The sequence below is a fragment of the Anser brachyrhynchus genome (assembly GCF_964034855.1).
Source record: "Anser brachyrhynchus genome assembly, chromosome: 9".
In the NCBI taxonomy this organism is placed as follows: domain Eukaryota; kingdom Metazoa; phylum Chordata; class Aves; order Anseriformes; family Anatidae; genus Anser; species Anser brachyrhynchus.
This window is the reverse complement of record NC_137703.1, coordinates 27,362,235-27,382,698: the sequence shown is the minus strand read 5'-3', so window position 1 is coordinate 27,382,698 and position 20,464 is coordinate 27,362,235. Positions and strand designations below refer to the sequence as shown.

The 20,464-nt window shown below is 55.9% G+C and overlaps 1 long non-coding RNA gene across 1 annotated transcript in view; it reads left to right on the top strand.

The window, feature by feature from the left end:
* Positions 1-18,545, top strand: part of LOC308199705 — a 292,808-nt gene extending 274,263 nt beyond the window's left edge. Inside the window, exon 2 of the long non-coding RNA XR_013954881.1 lies at positions 15,467-18,545. This is a non-coding gene — a long non-coding RNA (uncharacterized lncRNA). The remainder of the gene's footprint in view (positions 1-15,466) is intronic.
* Positions 18,546-20,464: the final 1,919 nt, after the last annotated feature.

Here is a 20,464-nt window from a genome sequence, read left to right as displayed (position 1 = left end):
ACACTGCAGTGAGTCCAGAGAGTGCACTGGCACTACTGGGGATGCACTTCAGTGAGTCCAGAGAGTGCACTGGCACCACTGGTGATGCACTGCAGTGAGTCCAGAGAGTGCACTGGCACCACTGGGGATGCACTGCAGTGAGTCCAGAGAGTGCACTGGCACCACTGGGGATGCAGTTCAGTGAGTCCAGAGAGTGCACTGGCACCAGAGGGAATGCACTGCAGTGAGTCCAGAGAGTGCACTGGCACCACTGGGGATGCAGTGCAGTGAGTGCAGAGAGTGCACTGGCAGCACTGGACATGCAGTGCAGTGAGTCCAGAGAGTGCAGTGGCACCACTGGGGATGCAGTGCAGTGAGTCCAGAGAGTGCACTGGCAGCACTGGGGATGAAGTGCAGTGAGTCCAGAGAGTGCACTGGCAATACTGGGGATGCAGTGCAGTGAGTCCAGAGAGTGCACTGGCACCACTGGGGATGCAGTGCAGTGAGTCCAGAGAGTGCTCTGGCACCACTGGGGATGCACTGAAGTGAGTCCAGAGAGTGCACTGGCACCACTGGGGATGCAGTGCAGTGAGTCCAGAGAGTGCACTGGCAACACTGGGGTTGCAGTGCAGTGAGTCCAGAGAGTGCACTGGCACCACTGGGGATGCAGTGCAGTGAGTCCAGAGTGTGCACTGGCACCACTGGGAATGCAGTGCAGTGAGTCCAGAGATTGCACTGGCACCACTGGGGATGCACTTCAGTGAGTCCAGAGAGTGCACTGGCACCACAGGTGATGCACTGCAGTGAGTCCAGAGAGTGCACTGGCACCACTGGGGATGCAGTGCAGTGAGTCCAGAGAGTGCACTGGCACCACTGGGGATGCACTGCAGTGAGTCCAGAGGGTGCACTGGCACCAGAGGGAATGCACTGCAGTGAGTCCAGTGAGTGCACTGGCACCACTGGGTATGCAGTGCAGTGAGTGCAGAGAGTGCACTGGCACAACTGGGGATGCAGTGCAGTGAGTCCAGAGAGTGCAGTGACACCACTGGGGATGCAGTGCAGTGAGTCCAGAGAGTGCACAGGCAGCACTGGGGATGCAGTGCAGTGAGTCCAGAGAGTGCACTGGCACCATTGGGGATGCAGTGCAGTGAGTCCAGAGAGTGCACTGGCACCACTGGGGATGCACTGCAGTGAGTCCAGTGAGTGTACTGGCACCACTGGGGATGCACTGCTGTGAGTCCAGAGAGTGCACTGGCACCACTGGGGATGCAGTGCAGTGAGTCCAGAGAGTGCACTGGCACCACTGGGGATGCACTGCAGTGAGTCCAGAGGGTGCACTGGCACCAGAGGGAATGCACTGCAGTGAGTCCAGTGAGTGCACTGGCACCACTGGGTATGCAGTGCAGTGAGTGCAGAGAGTGCACTGGCACAACTGGGGATGCAGTGCAGTGAGTCCAGAGAGTGCAGTGACACCACTGGGGATGCAGTGCAGTGAGTCCAGAGAGTGCACAGGCAGCACTGGGGATGCAGTGCAGTGAGTCCAGAGAGTGCACTGGCACCATTGGGGATGCAGTGCAGTGAGTCCAGAGAGTGCACTGGCACCACTGGGGATGCACTGCAGTGAGTCCAGTGAGTGTACTGGCACCACTGGGGATGCACTGCTGTGAGTCCAGAGAGTGCACTGGCACCACTGAGAATGCAGTGCAGTGAGTCCAGAGAGTGCACTGGCACCACTGAGAATGCACTTCAGTGAGTCCAAAGAGTGCACTGGCACCACTGGGGATGCACTGCAGTGAGTCCAGAGAGTGCACTAGCACCACTGGGAATGCAGTACAGTGAGTCCAGTGAGTGCACTGGCACCACTGGGGATGCACCCCGGTGAGTCCAGAGAGTGCACTGGCACCACTGGGGATGCAGTGCAGTGAGTCCAGAGAGTGCACTGGTACCACTTGGGATGCAGTGCAGTGAGACCAGTGAGTGCACTGGCACCACTGGGGATGCAGTGCAGTGAGTCCAGAGAGTGCATTGGCACCACTGGGGATGCAGTGCAGTGAGTCCAGAGAGTGCACTGGCACCACTGGGGATGCACTGCAGTCACTCCAGAGAGTGCACTGGCACCACTGATGATGCAGTACAGTGAGTCCAGTGAGCGCACTGGCACCACAAGAGATGTAGTGCAGTGACTCGAGAGAGTGCACTGGCACCACTGGGGATGCAGTGCAGTGAGTCCAGAGAGTGCACTGGCACCACTTGGGATGCAGTGCAGTGAGTCCAGAGAGTGCACTGGCACCACTGGGGATGCAGTGCACTGAGTCCAGAGAGTGCATTGGCACCACTGGGGATGCAGTGCAGTGAGTCCAGAGAGTGCACTGGCACCACTGGGGATGCACTGCTGTGAGTCCAGAGAGTGCACTGGCAGCAGTGGGGATGCACTGCAGTGAGTCCAGAGAGTGCACTGGCACCACTGGGGATGCACTGCAGTGAGTCCAGAGAGTGCAGTGGCACCACTGGGGATGCAGTGCAGTGAGTCCAGAGAGTGCACTGGCACCACTGGGGATGCAGTGCAGTTACTCCAGAGAGTGCACTGGCACCACTGGGGATGCGGTGCGGTGAGTCCAGAGAGTGCACTGGCACCACTGAGAATGCCCTTCAGTGAGTCCAGAGAGTGCACTGGCACCACTGGGGATGCACTTCAGTGAGTCCACAGAGTGCACTAGCACCACTGGGGATGCAGTGCAGTGAGTCCTGAGAGTGTACTGGCACCACTGGGGATGCACTGCAGTGAGTCCAGAGAGTGCACTGGCACCACTGAGCATGCACTTCAGTGAGTCCAGAGAGTACACTGGCACCACTGGGGATGCAGTGCAGTGAGTCCAGAGAGTGCACTGGCACCACTGAGAATGCACTTCAGTGAGTCCAAAGAGTGCACTGGCACCACTGGGGATGCACTGCAGTGAGTCCAGAGAGTGCACTAGCACCACTGGGAATGTAGTGCAGTGAATCCAGAGAGTGCACTGGCACCAGTGGGGATGCACTGCAGTGAGTCCAGGGAGTGCACTGGCACCACTGGGGATGCACTGCAGTGAGCCCAGAGAGTGCACTGGCACCACTGGAGATGCAGTACAGTGAGTCCAGTGAATGCACTGGCAACACTGGGGATGCAGTGCAGTGAGTCCAGAGAGTGCACTGGCACCACTTGTGATGCAGTATAGTGAGTCCAGTGAGTGCACTGGCACCACTGGGGATGCAGTGCAGTGAGTCCAGAGAGTGCACTGGCACCACTGGGGATGCAGTGCAGTGAGTCCAGAGAGTGCACTGGCACCACTGATGATGCAGTACAGTGAGTCCAGTGAGTGCACTGGCACCACTGGGGATGTAGTGCAGTGACTCGAGAGAGTGCACTGGCACCACTGGGGATGCAGTGCAGTGACTCCAGAGACTGCACTGGCACCACTTGGGATGCAGTGCAGTGAGTCCAGAGAGTGCACTGGCACCACTGGGGATGCAGTGCAGTGAGTCCAGAGAGTGCATTGGCACCACTGGGGATGCAGTGCAGTGAGTCCAGAGAGTGCACTGGCACCACTGGGGATGCACTGCAGTGAGTCCACAGAGTGCACTGGTACCACTGGGGATGCAGTGCAGTGAGTCCAGAGAGTGCACTGGCACCACTGGGGATGCACTGCAGTGAGTCCAGAGAGTGCACTGGCACCACTGGGGATGCAGTGCAGTGAGTCCAGAGAGTGCACTGGCACCACTGGGGATGCAGTGCAGTGAGTCCAGAGAGTGCACTGGCACCACTGGGGATGCACTGCAGTGAGTCCAGAGAGCGCACTGGCACCACTGGAGATGCACTGCAGTGAGTCCACAGAGTGCACTGGCACCACTGAGAATGCACTTCAGTGAGTCCAGAGAGTGCACTGGTACCACTGGGGATGCACTGCAGTGAGCCCAGAGAGTGCACTGGCACCACTGGGGATGCAGTGCAGTGAATCCAGTGAGTGCACTGGCACCACTGGGGATGCAGTGCAGTGAGTCAAGAGAGTGCACTGGCACCACTGGGGATGCAGTGCAGTGAGCCCAGAGAGTGCACTGGCACCACTGGGGATGTGGTGCCGGGAGTCCAGAGAGTGCACTGGCACCACTGGGGATGCACTGCAGTGAGTCCAGAGAGTGCTCTGGCACCACTGGGGATGCAGTGCAGTGAGTCCAGAGAGTGCACTGGCACCAGAGGGAATGCACAACAGTGAGTCCAGAGAGTGCACTGGCACCACTGGGGATGCCCTGCAGTGAGTCCAGAGAGTGCACTGGCACCACTGGGGATGCACTGCAGTGAGTCCAGAGAGTGCTCTGGCACCACTGGGGATGCAGTGCAGTGAGTCCAGAGAGTGCACTGGCACCACACTGGATGCACTGCAGTGAGTCCAGTGAGTGCACTGGCACCACTGGGGATGCAGTGCAGTGAGTGCAGAGAGTGCACTGGCACCACTGGGGATGCACTGCAGTGAGTCCAGTGAGTGCACTGGCACCACTGGGGATGCAGTGCAGTGAGTGCAGAGAGTACACTGGCACCACTGGACATGCAGTGCAGTGAGTCCAGAGAGTGCAGTGGCACCACTGGGGATGCAGTGCAGTGAGTCCAGAGAGTGCACTGGCAGCACTGGGGATGCAGTGCAGTGAGTCCAGAGAGTGCACTGGCAATACTGGGGATGCAGTGCAGTGAGTCCAGAGAGTGCAGTGGCACCACTGGGGATGCACTGAAGTGAGTCCAGAGAGTGCACTGGCACCACTGGGGATGCAGTGCAGTGAGTCCAGAGAGTGCACTGGCAACACTGGGGTTGCAGTGCAGTGAGTCCAGAGAGTGCACTGGCACCACTGGGGATGCAGTGCAGTGAGTCCAGAGTGTGCACTGGCACGACTGGGAATACAGTGTAGTGAGTCCAGAGATTGCACTGGCACCACTGGGGATGCACTTCAGTGAGTCCAGAGAGTGCACTGGCACCACAGGTGATGCACTGCAGTGAGTCCAGAGAGTGCACTGGCACCACTGGGGATGCAGTGCAGTGAGTCCAGAGAGTGCACTGGCACCACTGGGGATGCAGTTCAGTGAGTCCAGAGAGTGCACTGGCACCAGAGGGAATGCACTGCAGTGAGTCCAGTGAGTGCACTGGCACCACTGGGTATGCAGTGCAGTGAGTGCAGAGAGTGCACTGGCACAACTGGGGATGCAGTGCAGTGAGTCCAGAGAGTGCAGTGACACCACTGGGGATGCAGTGCACTGAGTCCAGAGAGTGCACAGGCAGCACTGGGGATGCAGTGCAGTGAGTCCAGAGAGTGCACTGGCACCACTGGGGATGCAGTGCAGTGAGTCCAGAGAGTGCACTGGCACCACTGGGGATGCAGTGCAGTGAGTCCAGTGAGTGTACTGGCACCACTGGGGATGCACTGCAGTGAGTCCAGAGAGTGCACTGGCACCACTGAGAATGCAGTGCAGTGAGTCCAGAGAGTGCACTGGCACCACTGAGAATGCACTTCAGTGAGTCCAAAGAGTGCACTGGCACCACTGGGGATGCAGTGCAGTGAGTCCAGAGAGTGCACTAGCACCACTGGGAATGCAGTACAGTGAGTCCAGTGAGTGCACTGGCACCACTGGGGATGTAGTGCAGTGACTCGAGAGAGTGCACTGGCACCACTGGGGATGCAGTGCAGTGAGTCCAGAGAGTGCACTGGTACCACTTGGGATGCAGTGCAGTGAGTCCAGTGAGTGCACTGGCACCACTGGGGATGCAGTGCAGTGAGTCCAGAGAGTGCACAGGCAGCACTGGGGATGCAGTGCAGTGAGTCCAGAGAGTGCACTGGCACCACTGGGGATGCAGTGCAGTGAGTCCAGAGAGTGCACTGGCACCACTGGGGATGCAGTGCAGTGAGTCCAGTGAGTGTACTGGCACCACTGGGGATGCACTGCAGTGAGTCCAGAGAGTGCACTGGCACCACTGAGAATGCAGTGCAGTGAGTCCAGAGAGTGCACTGGCACCACTGAGAATGCACTTCAGTGAGTCCAAAGAGTGCACTGGCACCACTGGGGATGCAGTGCAGTGAGTCCAGAGAGTGCACTAGCACCACTGGGAATGCAGTACAGTGAGTCCAGTGAGTGCACTGGCACCACTGGGGATGTAGTGCAGTGACTCGAGAGAGTGCACTGGCACCACTGGGGATGCAGTGCAGTGAGTCCAGAGAGTGCACTGGTACCACTTGGGATGCAGTGCAGTGAGTCCAGTGAGTGCACTGGCACCACTGGGGATGCAGTGCAGTGAGTCCAGAGAGTGCACTGGCACCACTGGGGATGCACTGCAGTCACTCCAGAGAGTGCACTGGCACCACTGATGGTGCAGTACAGTGAGTCCAGTGAGCGCACTGGCACCACTGGGGATGTAGTGCAGTGACTCGAGAGAGTGCACTGGCACCACTGGGGATGCAGTGCAGTGAGTCCAGAGAGTGCACTGGCACCACTGGGGATGCAGTGCAGTGAGTCCAGTGAGCGCACTGGCACCACTGGGGATGTAGTGCAGTGACTCGAGAGAGTGCACTGGCACCACTTGGGATGCAGTGCAGTGAGTCCAGAGAGTGCACTGGCACCACTGGGGATGCAGTGCAGTGAGTCCAGAGAGTGCATTGGCACCACTGGGGATGCAGTGCAGTGAGTCCAGAGAGTGCACTGGCACCACTGGGGATGCACTGCAGTGAGTCCACAGAGTGCACTGGTACCACTGGGGATGCAGTGCAGTGAGTCCAGAGAGTGCACTGGCACCACTGGGGATGCACTGCAGTGAGTCCAGAGAGTGCACTGGCACCACTGGGGATGCAGTGCAGTGAGTCCAGAGAGTGCACTGGCACCACTGGTGATGCAGTGCAGTGAGTCCAGAGAGTGCACTGGCACCACTGGGGATGCACTGCAGTGAGTCCAGAGAGCGCACTGGCACCACTGGAGATGCACTGCAGTGAGTCCACAGAGTGCACTGGCACCACTGAGAATGCACTTCAGTGAGTCCAGAGAGTGCACTGGTACCACTGGGGATGCACTGCAGTGAGCCCAGAGAGTGCACTGGCACCACTGGGGATGCAGTGCAGTGAATCCAGTGAGTGCACTGGCACCACTGGGGATGCAGTGCAGTGAGTCAAGAGAGTGCACTGGCACCACTGGGGATGCAGTGCAGTGAGCCCAGAGAGTGCACTGGCACCACTGGGGATGCGGTGCCGGGAGTCCAGAGAGTGCACTGGCACCACTGGGGATGCACTGCAGTGAGTCCAGAGAGTGCTCTGGCACCACTGGGGATGCAGTGCAGTGAGTCCAGAGAGTGCACTGGCACCAGAGGGAATGCACAACAGTGAGTCCAGAGAGTGCACTGGCACCACTGGGGATGCCCTGCAGTGAGTCCAGAGAGTGCACTGGCACCACTGGGGATGCACTGCAGTGAGTCCAGAGAGTGCTCTGGCACCACTGGGGATGCAGTGCAGTGAGTCCAGAGAGTGCACTGGCACCACACTGGATGCACTGCAGTGAGTCCAGTGAGTGCACTGGCACCACTGGGGATGCAGTGCAGTGAGTGCAGAGAGTGCACTGGCACCACTGGGGATGCACTGCAGTGAGTCCAGTGAGTGCACTGGCACCACTGGGGATGCAGTGCAGTGAGTGCAGAGAGTGCACTGGCACCACTGGACATGCAGTGCAGTGAGTCCAGAGAGTGCAGTGGCACCACTGGGGATGCAGTGCAGTGAGTCCAGAGAGTGCACTGGCAGCACTGGGGATGCAGTGCAGTGAGTCCAGAGAGTGCACTGGCAATACTGGGGATGCAGTGCAGTGAGTCCAGAGAGTGCAGTGGCACCACTGGGGATGCACTGAAGTGAGTCCAGAGAGTGCACTGGCACCACTGGGGATGCAGTGCAGTGAGTCCAGAGAGTGCACTGGCAACACTGGTGTTGCAGTGCAGTGAGTCCAGAGAGTGCACTCGCACCACTGGGGATGCAGTGCAGTGAGTCCAGAGTGTGCACTGGCACGACTGGGAATACAGTGTAGTGAGTCCAGAGATTGCACTGGCACCACTGGGGATGCACTTCAGTGAGTCCAGAGAGTGCACTGGCACCACAGGTGATGCACTGCAGTGAGTCCAGAGAGTGCACTGGCACCACTGGGGATGCAGTGCAGTGAGTCCAGAGAGTGCACTGGCACCACTGGGGATGCAGTTCAGTGAGTCCAGAGAGTGCACTGGCACCAGAGGGAATGCACTGCAGTGAGTCCAGTGAGTGCACTGGCACCACTGGGTATGCAGTGCAGTGAGTGCAGAGAGTGCACTGGCACAACTGGGGATGCAGTGCAGTGAGTCCAGAGAGTGCAGTGACACCACTGGGGATGCAGTGCACTGAGTCCAGAGAGTGCACAGGCAGCACTGGGGATGCAGTGCAGTGAGTCCAGAGAGTGCACTGGCACCACTGGGGATGCAGTGCAGTGAGTCCAGAGAGTGCACTGGCACCACTGTGGATGCAGTGCAGTGAGTCCAGTGAGTGTACTGGCACCACTGGGGATGCACTGCAGTGAGTCCAGAGAGTGCACTGGCACCACTGAGAATGCAGTGCAGTGAGTCCAGAGAGTGCACTGGCACCACTGAGAATGCACTTCAGTGAGTCCAAAGAGTGCACTGGCACCACTGGGGATGCAGTGCAGTGAGTCCAGAGAGTGCACTAGCACCACTGGGAATGCAGTACAGTGAGTCCAGTGAGTGCACTGGCACCACTGGGGATGTAGTGCAGTGACTCGAGAGAGTGCACTGGCACCACTGGGGATGCAGTGCAGTGAGTCCAGAGAGTGCACTGGTACCACTTGGGATGCAGTGCAGTGAGTCCAGTGAGTGCACTGGCACCACTGGGGATGCAGTGCAGTGAGTCCAGAGAGTGCACTGGCACCACTGGGGATGCACTGCAGTCACTCCAGAGAGTGCACTGGCACCACTGATGGTGCAGTACAGTGAGTCCAGTGAGCGCACTGGCACCACTGGGGATGTAGTGCAGTGACTCGAGAGAGTGCACTGGCACCACTGGGGATGCAGTGCAGTGAGTCCAGAGAGTGCACTGGCACCACTGGTGATGAAGTGCAGTGAGTCCAGTGAGCGCACTGGCACCACTGGGGATGTAGTGCAGTGACTCGAGAGAGTGCACTGGCACCACTTGGGATGCAGTGCAGTGTGTCCAGAGAGTGCACTGGCACCACTGGGGATGCAGTGCAGTGAGTCCAGAGAGTGCATTGGCACCACTGCGGATGCAGTGCAGTGAGTCCAGAGAGTGCACTGGCACCACTGGGGATGCACTGCTGTGAGTCGAGAGAGTGCACTGGCAGCAGTGGGGATGCACTGCAGTGAGTCCAGAGAGTGCACTGGCACCACTGGGGATGCACTGCAGTGAGTCCAGAGAGTGCAGTGGCACCACTGGGGATGCAGTGCAGTGAGTCCAGAGAGTGCACTGGCACCACTGGGGATGCACTGCAGTGAGTCCAGAGAGCGCACTGGCACCACTGGGGATGCAGTGCAGTGAGTCCAGAGAGTGCACTGGCAGCACTGGGGATGCAGTGCAGTGAGTCCAGAGAGTGCACTGGCACCACTGGGGATGCAGTGCAGTGAGTCCAGAGAGTGCACTGGCACCACTGGGGATGCAGTGCAGTGAGTCCAGAGAGTGCACTGGCAGCACTGGGGATGCACTGCAGTGAGTCCAGAGAGTGCACTGGCACCACTGGGGATGCACTGCAGTGAGTCCAGAGAGCGCACTGGCACCACTGGGGATGCACTGCAGTGAGTCCACAGAGTGCACTGGAACCACTGAGAATGCACTTCAGTGAGTCCAGAGAGTGCTCAGGCACCACTGGGGATGCACTGCAGTGAGTCCAGAGAGTGCACTAGCACCACTGGGGAATGCAGTGCAGTGAGTCCAGTGAGTACACTGGCACCACTGGGGATGCAGTGCAGTGAGTCCAGCGAGTGCACTGGCACCACTGGGGATGCACTGCAGTGAGTCCAGAGAGTGCACTAGCACCACTGGGGAATGCAGTGCAGTGAGTCCAGTGAGTACACTGGCACCACTGGGGATGCACTGCAGTGAGCCCAGAGAGTGCACTGGCACCACTGGGGATGCGGTGCCGGGAGTCCAGAGAGTGCTTTGGCACCACTGGGGATGCACTGCAGTTACTCCAGAGAGTGCACTGGCAACACTGGGGATGCAGTACAGTGAGTCCAGAGAGTGCACTGGCACCACTGGGGATGCACTGCAGTGAGTCCAGAGAGTGCACTGGCACCACTGGGGATGCACTTCAGTGAGTCCAGAGAGTGCACGGGCTCCACTGGGGATGCAGTGCAGTGAGTCCAGAGAGTGCACTGGCACCACTGGGGATGCAGTGCAGTGAGTCCAGAGAGTGCACTGACACCACTGGGGATGCAGTGCAGTGAGTCCACACAGTGCACTGGCACCACTGGGGATGCAGTGCAGTGAGTCCAGAGAGTGCACTGGCTCCACTGGGGATGCAGTGTAGTGAGTGCAGAGAGTGCACTGTGAACACTGGGGATGCAGTGCAGTGAGTCCAGAGAGTGCACTGGCACCACTGGGGATGCAGTGCAGTTAGTCCAGAGTGTGCACTGGCACCACTGGGGATGCACTGCAGTGAGTCCAGAGATTGCACTGGCACCACTGGGGATGTACCTCAGTGAGTCCAGAGAGTGCACTGGCACCACTGGTGATGCACTGCAGTGAGTCCACAGAGTGCACTGGAACCACTGAGAATGCACTTCAGTGAGTCCAGAGAGTGCTCAGGCACCACTGGGGATGCACTGCAGTGAGTCCAGAGAGTGCACTAGCACCACTGGGGAATGCAGTGCAGTGAGTCCAGTGAGTACACTGGCACCACTGGGGATGCAGTGCAGTGAGTCCAGCGAGTGCACTGGCACCACTGGGGATGCACTGCAGTGAGTCCAGAGAGTGCACTAGCACCACTGGGGAATGCAGTGCAGTGAGTCCAGTGAGTACACTGGCACCACTGGGGATGCACTGCAGTGAGCCCAGAGAGTGCACTGGCACCACTGGGGATGCGGTGCCGGGAGTCCAGAGAGTGCTTTGGCACCACTGGGGATGCACTGCAGTTACTCCAGAGAGTGCACTGGCAACACTGGGGATGCAGTACAGTGAGTCCAGAGAGTGCACTGGCACCACTGGGGATGCACTGCAGTGAGTCCAGAGAGTGCACTGGCACCACTGGGGATGCACTTCAGTGAGTCCAGAGAGTGCACGGGCTCCACTGGGGATGCAGTGCAGTGAGTCCAGAGAGTGCACTGGCACCACTGGGGATGCAGTGCAGTGAGTCCAGAGAGTGCACTGACACCACTGGGGATGCAGTGCAGTGAGTCCACACAGTGCACTGGCACCACTGGGGATGCAGTGCAGTGAGTCCAGAGAGTGCACTGGCTCCACTGGGGATGCAGTGTAGTGAGTGCAGAGAGTGCACTGTGAACACTGGGGATGCAGTGCAGTGAGTCCAGAGAGTGCACTGGCACCACTGGGGATGCAGTGCAGTTAGTCCAGAGTGTGCACTGGCACCACTGGGGATGCACTGCAGTGAGTCCAGAGATTGCACTGGCACCACTGGGGATGTACCTCAGTGAGTCCAGAGAGTGCACTGGCACCACTGGTGATGCACTGCAGTGAGTCCAGAGAATGCACTGGCACCACTGGGGATGCAGTGCAGTGAGTCCAGAGAGTGCACTGGCACCACTGGGGATGCACTGCAGTGAGTCCAGAGAGTGCACTGGCACCAGAGGGAATGCACTGCAGTGAGTCCAGTGAGTGCACTGGCACCACTGTGGATGCACTGCAGTGAGTCCAGAGAGTGCACTGGCACCACTGGGGATGCAGTGCAGTGAGTCCAGAGAGTGCACAGGCACCACTGGGGATGCACTGCAGTGAGTCCAGAGAGTGCAATGGAACCACTGGGGATGCAGTGCAGTGAGTCCAGAGAGTGCACTGTCACCACTGGGGATGCAGTACAGTGAGTCCACAGAGTGCACTGGTACCAGTGGGGATGCAGTACAGTGAGTCCAGAGAGTGCAGTGGCACCACTGGGCATGCAGTGCAGTGAGTCCAGAGAGTGCACTGACACCACTGGGGATGCACTTCAGTGACTCCAGAGAGTGCACTGGCACCACTGGGGATGCAGTGCAGTGAGTCCAAAGACTTCACTGGCAAAACTGGTGATGCAGTGCCGTGAGTCCAGAGAGTGCACTGGCACCACTGGGGATGCAGTGCAGTGAGTCCAGAGATTGCACTGGCACCACCGGGGCTGCAGTGCAGTGAGTCCAGAGACTGCACTGGCACCACTGGGGATGCACTTCAGTGAGTCCAGAGAGTGCACTGGCACCACTGGTGATGCAGTACAGTGAGTCCAGAGAGTGCACTGTCACCACTGGGGATGCACTGCAGTGAGTCCAGAGAGTGCACTGGCACCACTGGGGATGCACTGCAGTGAGTCCAGAGATTGCACTGGCACCACTGGGGATGCAGTGCACTGAGTCCAGAGAGTGCACTGGCACCACTGGGGATGCAGTGCATTGAGTCCAGGGAGTGCACTGGCACCACTGGGGATGCACTTCAGTGAGTCCAGAGAGTGCACTGACACCACTGGGGATGCAGTGCAGTGAGTCCAGAGAGTGCACTGGCACCACTGGGGATGCAGTGCAGTGAGTCCAGAGAGTTCACTGGCACCACTGGGGATGCAGTCCAGTGAGTCCAGTGAGTGCACTGGCACCACTGGGGATGCAGTGCAGTGACTGCAGAGAGTACACTGGCACCACCAGGGATTCACTGCAGTGAGTCCAGAGAGTGCACTGGCACCACCTGTGATGCAGTGCAGTGAGTCCAGTGAGTGCACTGGCACCACTGGGGATGCAGTGCTGTGACTCCAGAGAGCGCACTGGCACCACTGGGGATGCAGTGCAGTCAGTCCAGTGAGTGCACTGGCACCACTGGGGATGCACTTCAGTGACTCCACAGAGTGCACTGGCACCACTGGGGATGCAGTGCAGTGAGTCCAAAGACTTCACTGGCACCACTGGAGATGCAGTGCAGTGAGTCCAGAGAGTGCACTGGCACCACTGGGGATGCACTACAGTGAGTCCAGAGAGTGCACTGCCACCACTGGGGATGCAGTGCAGTGAGTCCAGAGAGTGCACTGGCACCACTGGGGATGCACTGCAGTGAGTCCAGTGAGTGTACTGGCACCACTGGGGATGCAGTTCAGTGAGCCCAGAGAGTGCACTGGCACCAGTGGGAATGCACTTCTGTGAGTCCAGAGAGTGCACTGGCACCACTGGGGATGCACTGCAGTGAGTCCAGAGAGTGCACTAGCACCACTGGGGATGCAGTGCAGTGAATCCTGTGAGTACACTGGCACCACTGGGGATGCAGAGCAGTGAGTCCAGAGAGCTCACTGGCACCACTGGGGATGCAGTGCAGTGAGTCCAGAGAGTGCACTGGCACCACTGGAGATGCAGTACAGTGAGTCCAGTGAATGCACTGGAACCACTGGGGATGCAGTGCAGTGAGTCCAGAGAGTGCACTGGCACCACTGGTGATGCAGTACAGTGAGTCCAGTGAGTGCACTGGTACCACTGGGCCTGCAGTGCAGTGAGTCCAGAGAGTGCACTGGCACCACTGGGGATGCAGTGAAGTGAGTCCAGAGAGTGCACTGGCACCACCGATGATGCAGTACAGTGAGTCCAGTGAGTGCACTGGCACCACTGGGGATGTAGTGCAGTGACTCGAGAGAGTGCCCTCGCACCACTGGGGATGCAGTGCAGTGAGTCCAGAGAGTGCACTGGCACCACTGGGGATGCAGTGCAGTGAGTCCAGAGAGTGCACTGGCAGCAGTGGAGATGCAGTGCAGTGAGTCCACAGAGTGCACTGGCACCACTGTGGATGCAGTGCAGTGAGTCCAGAGACTTCACTGGCACCACTGGGAATGCAGTGCAGTGAGTGCAGAGAGTGCACTGGCACCACTGGGGATGCAGTGCAGTGAGTCCAGAGATCGCACTGGCACCACTGGGGATGCACTGCAGTGAGTCCAGAGAGTGCACTGGCACCACTGGGGATGCAGTGCAGTGAGTCCAGAGAGTGCACTGGCACCACTGGGGATGCAGTGCAGTGAGTCCAGAGAGTGCACTGGCACCACTGGTGATGCAGTTTAGTGAGTCCAGAGAGTACACTGGCAACACTGGGGATGCACTTCAGTGAGTCCAGAGAGTGTACTGACACCACTGGGGATGCGGTGCAGTGAGTCCAGAGAGTGCACTGGCACCACTGGGGATGCAGTGCAGTGAGTCCAGAGAGTGCTCTGGCACCACTGGGGATGCACTGCAGTGAGTCCAGAGACTGCACTGGCACCACTGGGGATGCAGTGCAGTGAGTCCAGAGAGTGCACTGGCACCACTGGGGATGCACTGCAGTGAGTCCAGAGAGTGCACTGGCACCACTGGTGATGCAGTCCAGTGAGTCCAGTGAATGCACTGGCACCACTGGGGATGCTGTGCAGTGAGTGCAGAGAGTGCACTGGCACCACCTGTGATGCAGTACAGTGTGTCCAGTGAGTGCACTGGCACCACTGGGGATGCAGTGCTGTGAATCCAGAGAGCGCACTGGCACCACTGGGGATGCAGTGCAGTCAGTCCAGTGAGTGCACTGGCACCACTGGGGATGCAGTGCAGTGAGTGCAGAGAGTGCAATGGCACCACTGTGGATGCACTGCAGTGAGTCCAGAGAGTGCACTGGCACCACTGGGGATGCAGTGCAGTGAGTCCAGAGATTGCACTGGCACCACTGGGGATGCAGTGCTGTGACTCCAGAGAGCGCACTGGCACCACCTGGGATGCACTGCAGTGAGTCCAGAGAGTGCACTGGCACCACTGGGGATGCAGTGCAGTGAGTCCAGAGAGTGCACTGGCACCACTGGGGATGCACTGCAGTGAGTCCAGAGAGTGCACTGGCACCACTGGGGATGCACTGCAGTGAGTCCAGAGAGTGCACTGGCACCACTGGGGATGCAGTGCAGTGAGTCCAGAGAGTGCACTGGCACCACTGGGGATGCACTACAGTGAGTCCAGAGAGTGCACTGGCACCACTGGGGATGCTCTGCAGTGAGTCCAGAGATTGCACTGGCACCACTGGGGATGCAGTGCAGTGAGTGCAGAGAGTGCACTGGCACCACTGGGGATGCACTTCAGTGAGTTCAGAGAGTGCACTTGCACCACTGGGGATGGGTTTCAAGCCAACTGCATTAACCGCTCATGCTTCTTTCTTATGAGACGTTAGTAAACCAATTACATAGCCTTGTCAAGACTAAATCACAGGTAAAAATCCTGTACATCTCATGTGGCCTACCACTCCCAACTAGGATTCCAAGAACCAGGAGGTTCGGTGAAAATAGGGCTAGTGCTATTAGAGGGGTGATTATTAGGGTAAGCCCTAAGCTGTCTTTAATGGAGAAGTATGGGTGGAATGGGATTTTGTCGCAGTCTGATACGATTCCTAGTGGGTTATTTGAGCCTGATTCGTGTAGGAAGGTTAGGTGGACTAGGGTGATTCCTGCAATTAGGAAGGGCAGTAGGAAGTGGATGGCGAAGAATCGGGTTAAGGTTGGATTGTCTACTGAGAATCCTCCTCAGGCTCATTCTACTAGAGTTTGCCCAATGTACGGGATGGCTGAGAATAGGTTGGTGATTACGGTGGCCCCTCAGAATGACATTTGTCCTCATGGTAGGACATACCCTACGAAGGCAGTTGCTATTAGGGTGAGTAGGAGGATTACTCCTGTGTTTCAGGTTTCTTTGTATAGGTAGGAGCCGTAGTAGAGGCCTCGTCCGATGTGTAAGTAGATGCAGATAAAGAAGAGCGAAGCACCGTTGGCGTGGAGGTTGCGGATGAGCCATCCGTACTGGACGTCTCGGCATGTGTGAGCTACTGAGGAGAAGGCGAGTGAAGTGTCTGCGGTGTAGTGTATGGCTAGTAGCAGGCCTGTTAGGATTTGTGTGGCTAAGCAGATGGCTAGAAGGGAGCCGAAGTTTCATCAGGCAGAGATGTTGGAGGGGGCGGGTAGGTCGATTAGGGAGTTGTTGATTATTTTTAGTAGGGGATGGGATTTGCGGATGTTAGGGGCCATTAGTGAGTCTGTGTGTTATTAGGATTATTACCAGGATGGAGAGGGCGAAGGATCCTAGGTAGGCCTTAATTAGCCCTGTGTGTATTGAGGTTGCGGCTTTGCTTGCGGCTACTTGTAGTTCAGCAAGGCCCTCTGGCCCTATTTTTTTGAGTCAGGAGAGGTCGATCAAGTGTAGGGCAATGTTTTGTCCCTTTTCTAGTAGGTTTTTGGAGAAGAATCGGTGTACTAGGGGGTTGAAGTACCCTAATGCAGAGGAGAAGTTTATGAGGGGGTTTGGTTTGGGGTGAGTGAGGGTGTGTGTTATGTTCGATAGTTCTAGGGCTAGGATGATTCCTAGGATTGTTATGAGGATGGCAGCGGTTTTGGTGATAAGGGGTATGGTTATTGGGGGGGTTTTGGTTGGTGTGATGAAAGAGGTAATGATTATTCCTGCTGTAATGCTGCCTAGGGCGAGTCGGGTTAGGGGGGCGGTGATTAGTGGGTTGTTTTCGTTTATTGATACTATTGGGGGGATTCGGGTTTGTCCAGCTTGGACTAGGATGGTTATGCGGATGCTGTAGGTTGCGGTGAATGCTGTGGCTATAAGGGTTAGGAGTAGGGCTCAAGTATTTAGGTATGATGTGTTTAAGCTTTCGATGATGAGGTCTTTTGAGTAGAATCCGGCTAGGAATGGGGTTCCTATCAGCGCCAGGTTTCCGATGGTTAGGCAGGAAGTAGTGACTGGGAGTATTTTCTGTAGGCCTCCTATCTTTCGGATATCTTGTTCTCCGTTTAGGTTGTGGATGATAGACCCTGAGCATAGGAATAGTATGGCTTTAAAGAAGGCATGGGTTGAGATGTGTAGGAAGGCTAGTTGTGGGAGGTTTAGTCCGATAGTGACTATTATTAGTCCTAGTTGGCTGGATGTTGAGAAAGCAATGATTTTTTTGATGTCATTTTGGGTTAGGGCGCATGTGGCAGCGAATAGGGTTGATAGAGCACCTAGGCATAGGCAGGCAGTTAGGGCTGTCTGGTTGGTGGCTAGCAGGGGGTGCATGCGGATGAGCAGGAAGATTCCGGCTACTACTATGGTACTGGAGTGCAGTAGGGCTGATACTGGGGTGGGGCCTTCTATTGCTGCGGGCAGTCATGGGTGGAGTCCAAATTGGGCGGATTTTCCTGCGGCTGCGAGGATTAATCCTATGAGGGGGAGGATTGGGGTTTGGTGGGGGTGTACGGCTTGTTGGATCTCTCAGGTGTTGAATGTTGAAGCTAGTCATGCTATGCTCAGGATCAGTCCGATGTCTCCGATTCGGTTGTAGATTACGGCTTGTAGGGCGGCGGTGTTGGCATCTGCTCGGCCTTGTCATCAGCCGATGAGAAGGAAGGACATGATTCGTACTCCTTCCCAGCCTACGAATAGGAGGAATATGTTGTTTGCGGTTGTTAGGAGGAGTATGGCGACTAGGAATGTCAGTAGGTAGGTGAAAAATTTTGTTACGTATGGCTCTGAGGCCATGTATCATATGGCGAATTGTAGGATTGATCATGTTACAAATAGGGCGATTGGAAGAAATGTTATTGAGTATTGGTCTATTTTTAGGCTCAGGGGGATTTTAAAGTTTATAATGAATTTTCACTCCCAGTGGCAGGTGACAGATTCTACTCCCGAGTAGATGAATGCGGTTGTAGGGGCTAGGCTAATTAGGAATGCGGTTTTAACAGCGCGGGTGGTGGCTTGTGGGGTGTTTTTGAAGTTTTTAAATAGAAATGGCAGGATGATTGGGGTTAGGAGGATTGTCAGCGTGAGTAGTGTGAGGGAGTTGATTAGTAGTGTGGGGTTCACTCCTTTTACTTGGATTTGCACCAAGATGGGTGGTTCCTAAGACCAGTGGATTGCTGTTATCCTTTAAAAGTAAGGGGGCTGAGGTTTTAGGCTCAGATGTAAGAGTTAGCAGCTCTTGTTGGTTAAACCCTCCCCTCGGCAGGTAAGAAGGTTTGAACTTCTATTCTTAGAATCACAGTCTAATGTTTGGTTTAAACTATACTTGCATGAGGGGATTCCGGAGATCAGTTCGGGTTTGAGGATTAGGAGGAATATTGGGATAATGTGGAGTGTTATGAGCAGGTGTTCTCGCGTGGTTGAGTTTTGCATAGATGTGATGTGGGAGGGGATTGAGCCTCGTTGGGTCATTAGTAGTATGAATAAGGTGTAGGAGGCGGTTAGTAGGGTTGCGATTCCTGTTAGGATGATCGTGAAGGCAGATCAGTTGAATAAGGTGATTATAATGGTTAGCTCTGCTATGAGGTTTGTTGTTGGGGGTAAGGCTATGTTTGTTAGATTGGCCAGCAATCATCAGGTAGCTATGAGTGGTAGGAGAGGTTGTAGGCCTCGTGTGAGTAGTAGAATTCGGCTGTGCGTACGTTCATAGTTTGTGTTGGCTAGGCAGAATAGTATGGAGGAAGTTAGTCCATGGGAAATTATTAGGATCATTGCCCCTGAGAATGATCAGTGGGTTTGGATTATTCCTGCGGCGATAACTAGGCCTATGTGGCTAACGGATGAATAAGCGATTAGTGATTTTAGGTCTGTCTGTCGTAGGCAGATTGAGCTAGTCATTAGGGCGCCTCATAGGGCCAGGGTTAGGAAGGGGTAGTGCAGGAGGTTGGACAGTGGGCCCATAAATAGAGTGACTCGTATAATTCCGTATCCTCCTAGCTTTAGTAGTAGGGCGGCGAGGAGTATTGAGCCTGCGATGGGTGCTTCTACGTGGGCTTTTGGCAGTCAGAGGTGTAGGCCGTATAGTGGGGCTTTTACTATGAATGCTATGAGCAGTGCTAGACCTGATAGTATTCCTGTCCATGAGGTGGATAGGGTTGGGTGGGTTAGTTGTAGGGTTGGCAGGTGCAGGGTGCCAATTTTCACGTATAGGTGTATGATTGTGATTAGCAGGGGTAGAGAGCTTACTGGCGTGTAGAATAGCAGGTAGATGCCAGCGCTTAGGCGTTCTGGTTGGTTCCCCCATCGGGTGATTAAGATTAGGGTGGGAATGAGGGTTGCTTCAAATGAGATGTAAAATAGTGCTAGTTCTGTGGTGGAAAAGGCTAGTAGGATGAATGGCTGGACTGCGACTAAGGTTGAGATAAAGATTCGTTTGCGTTGTAGGGGTTCTTGTTGCGGGTGGTTTTGGCTTGCTATGATTATGAGTGGGAGTAGTCAGCAGGATAGTACTAGGAGGGGGGATGAGATTTGGTCAATTCCTGTTCAGTTGGATAAAAATTTGTAGGGGTAGTAGGTTGGGATTAATCACTGTAGGCTTAGGGCAGCGATTAGGAGGCTGTATAAGGTGGTGTTAGTCCATAGAAATTTTGGTGGAGACAGCAGGGCTGTTGGAAGAAGTACGATTGTGGGTAGGATGATTTTTAGCATTGCAGGAGGTTTAGGTTGTGTAGATGGTCGGAGCCATGTGTGCGGGTGGAGGCTACTAGGATGGCCAGGCCTGTGCCCGCCTCACACGCTGAGAAGGTTAGCATGAGAATTGGTACCATGGTGAATGAGGAGACTTGGTTTTCGATGGATCATATTGATAGGCCTACGAATATCGATAATATTATGCTTTCAAGGCATAGTAGGGCGGATACTAGGTGGGTTCGGTGGAAGGCTAGTCCTAGTCCGCTGAAAATGAAGGCTGAGTAGAAGCTTAAATGTAGGGGCGACATAAGAAAGTTACAGGGTTGGCTGTAATCTGCTGGGTCGAAACCAGCTATCTTTTTGGTTAGACTAACTTTCTGTTATTCTGCTCATTCTAGGCCCCCTTGAATTCACTCGTAGGCCAGTCCGAGTGTTAGGAGAAGGAGGATCGCTACAGTTCAGGTGAGGGTCATTAGGGGGGATTGGAGTTGGACGGCTCATGGCAGGGGGAGTAGGAGGGCGATTTCTAGGTCGAATAGGATGAACAGGATGGCTACTGAGGAAGAATCGGACTGAGAATGGTAATCGAGCAGATCCAAGTGGGTCGAATCCACATTCGTACGGTGAGAGTTTCTCTGAGTCGGGGTTTATTTGGGCGAGTCAGAAGTTTAATGCGGTTAGGGCGGCGCTTAGGATTGATGATAGGGCGAATATGAACATGAGTGCGTTCATTGCTCTCCTCTGGGTTTATACCAGATTCTAGAGATTGGAAGTCAATTGTAATTAATATACTAGAAGAGCAAGATCCTCATCAGTAGATGGTTATGTAGAGGAATAGTCAGATGACGTCTACGAAGTGT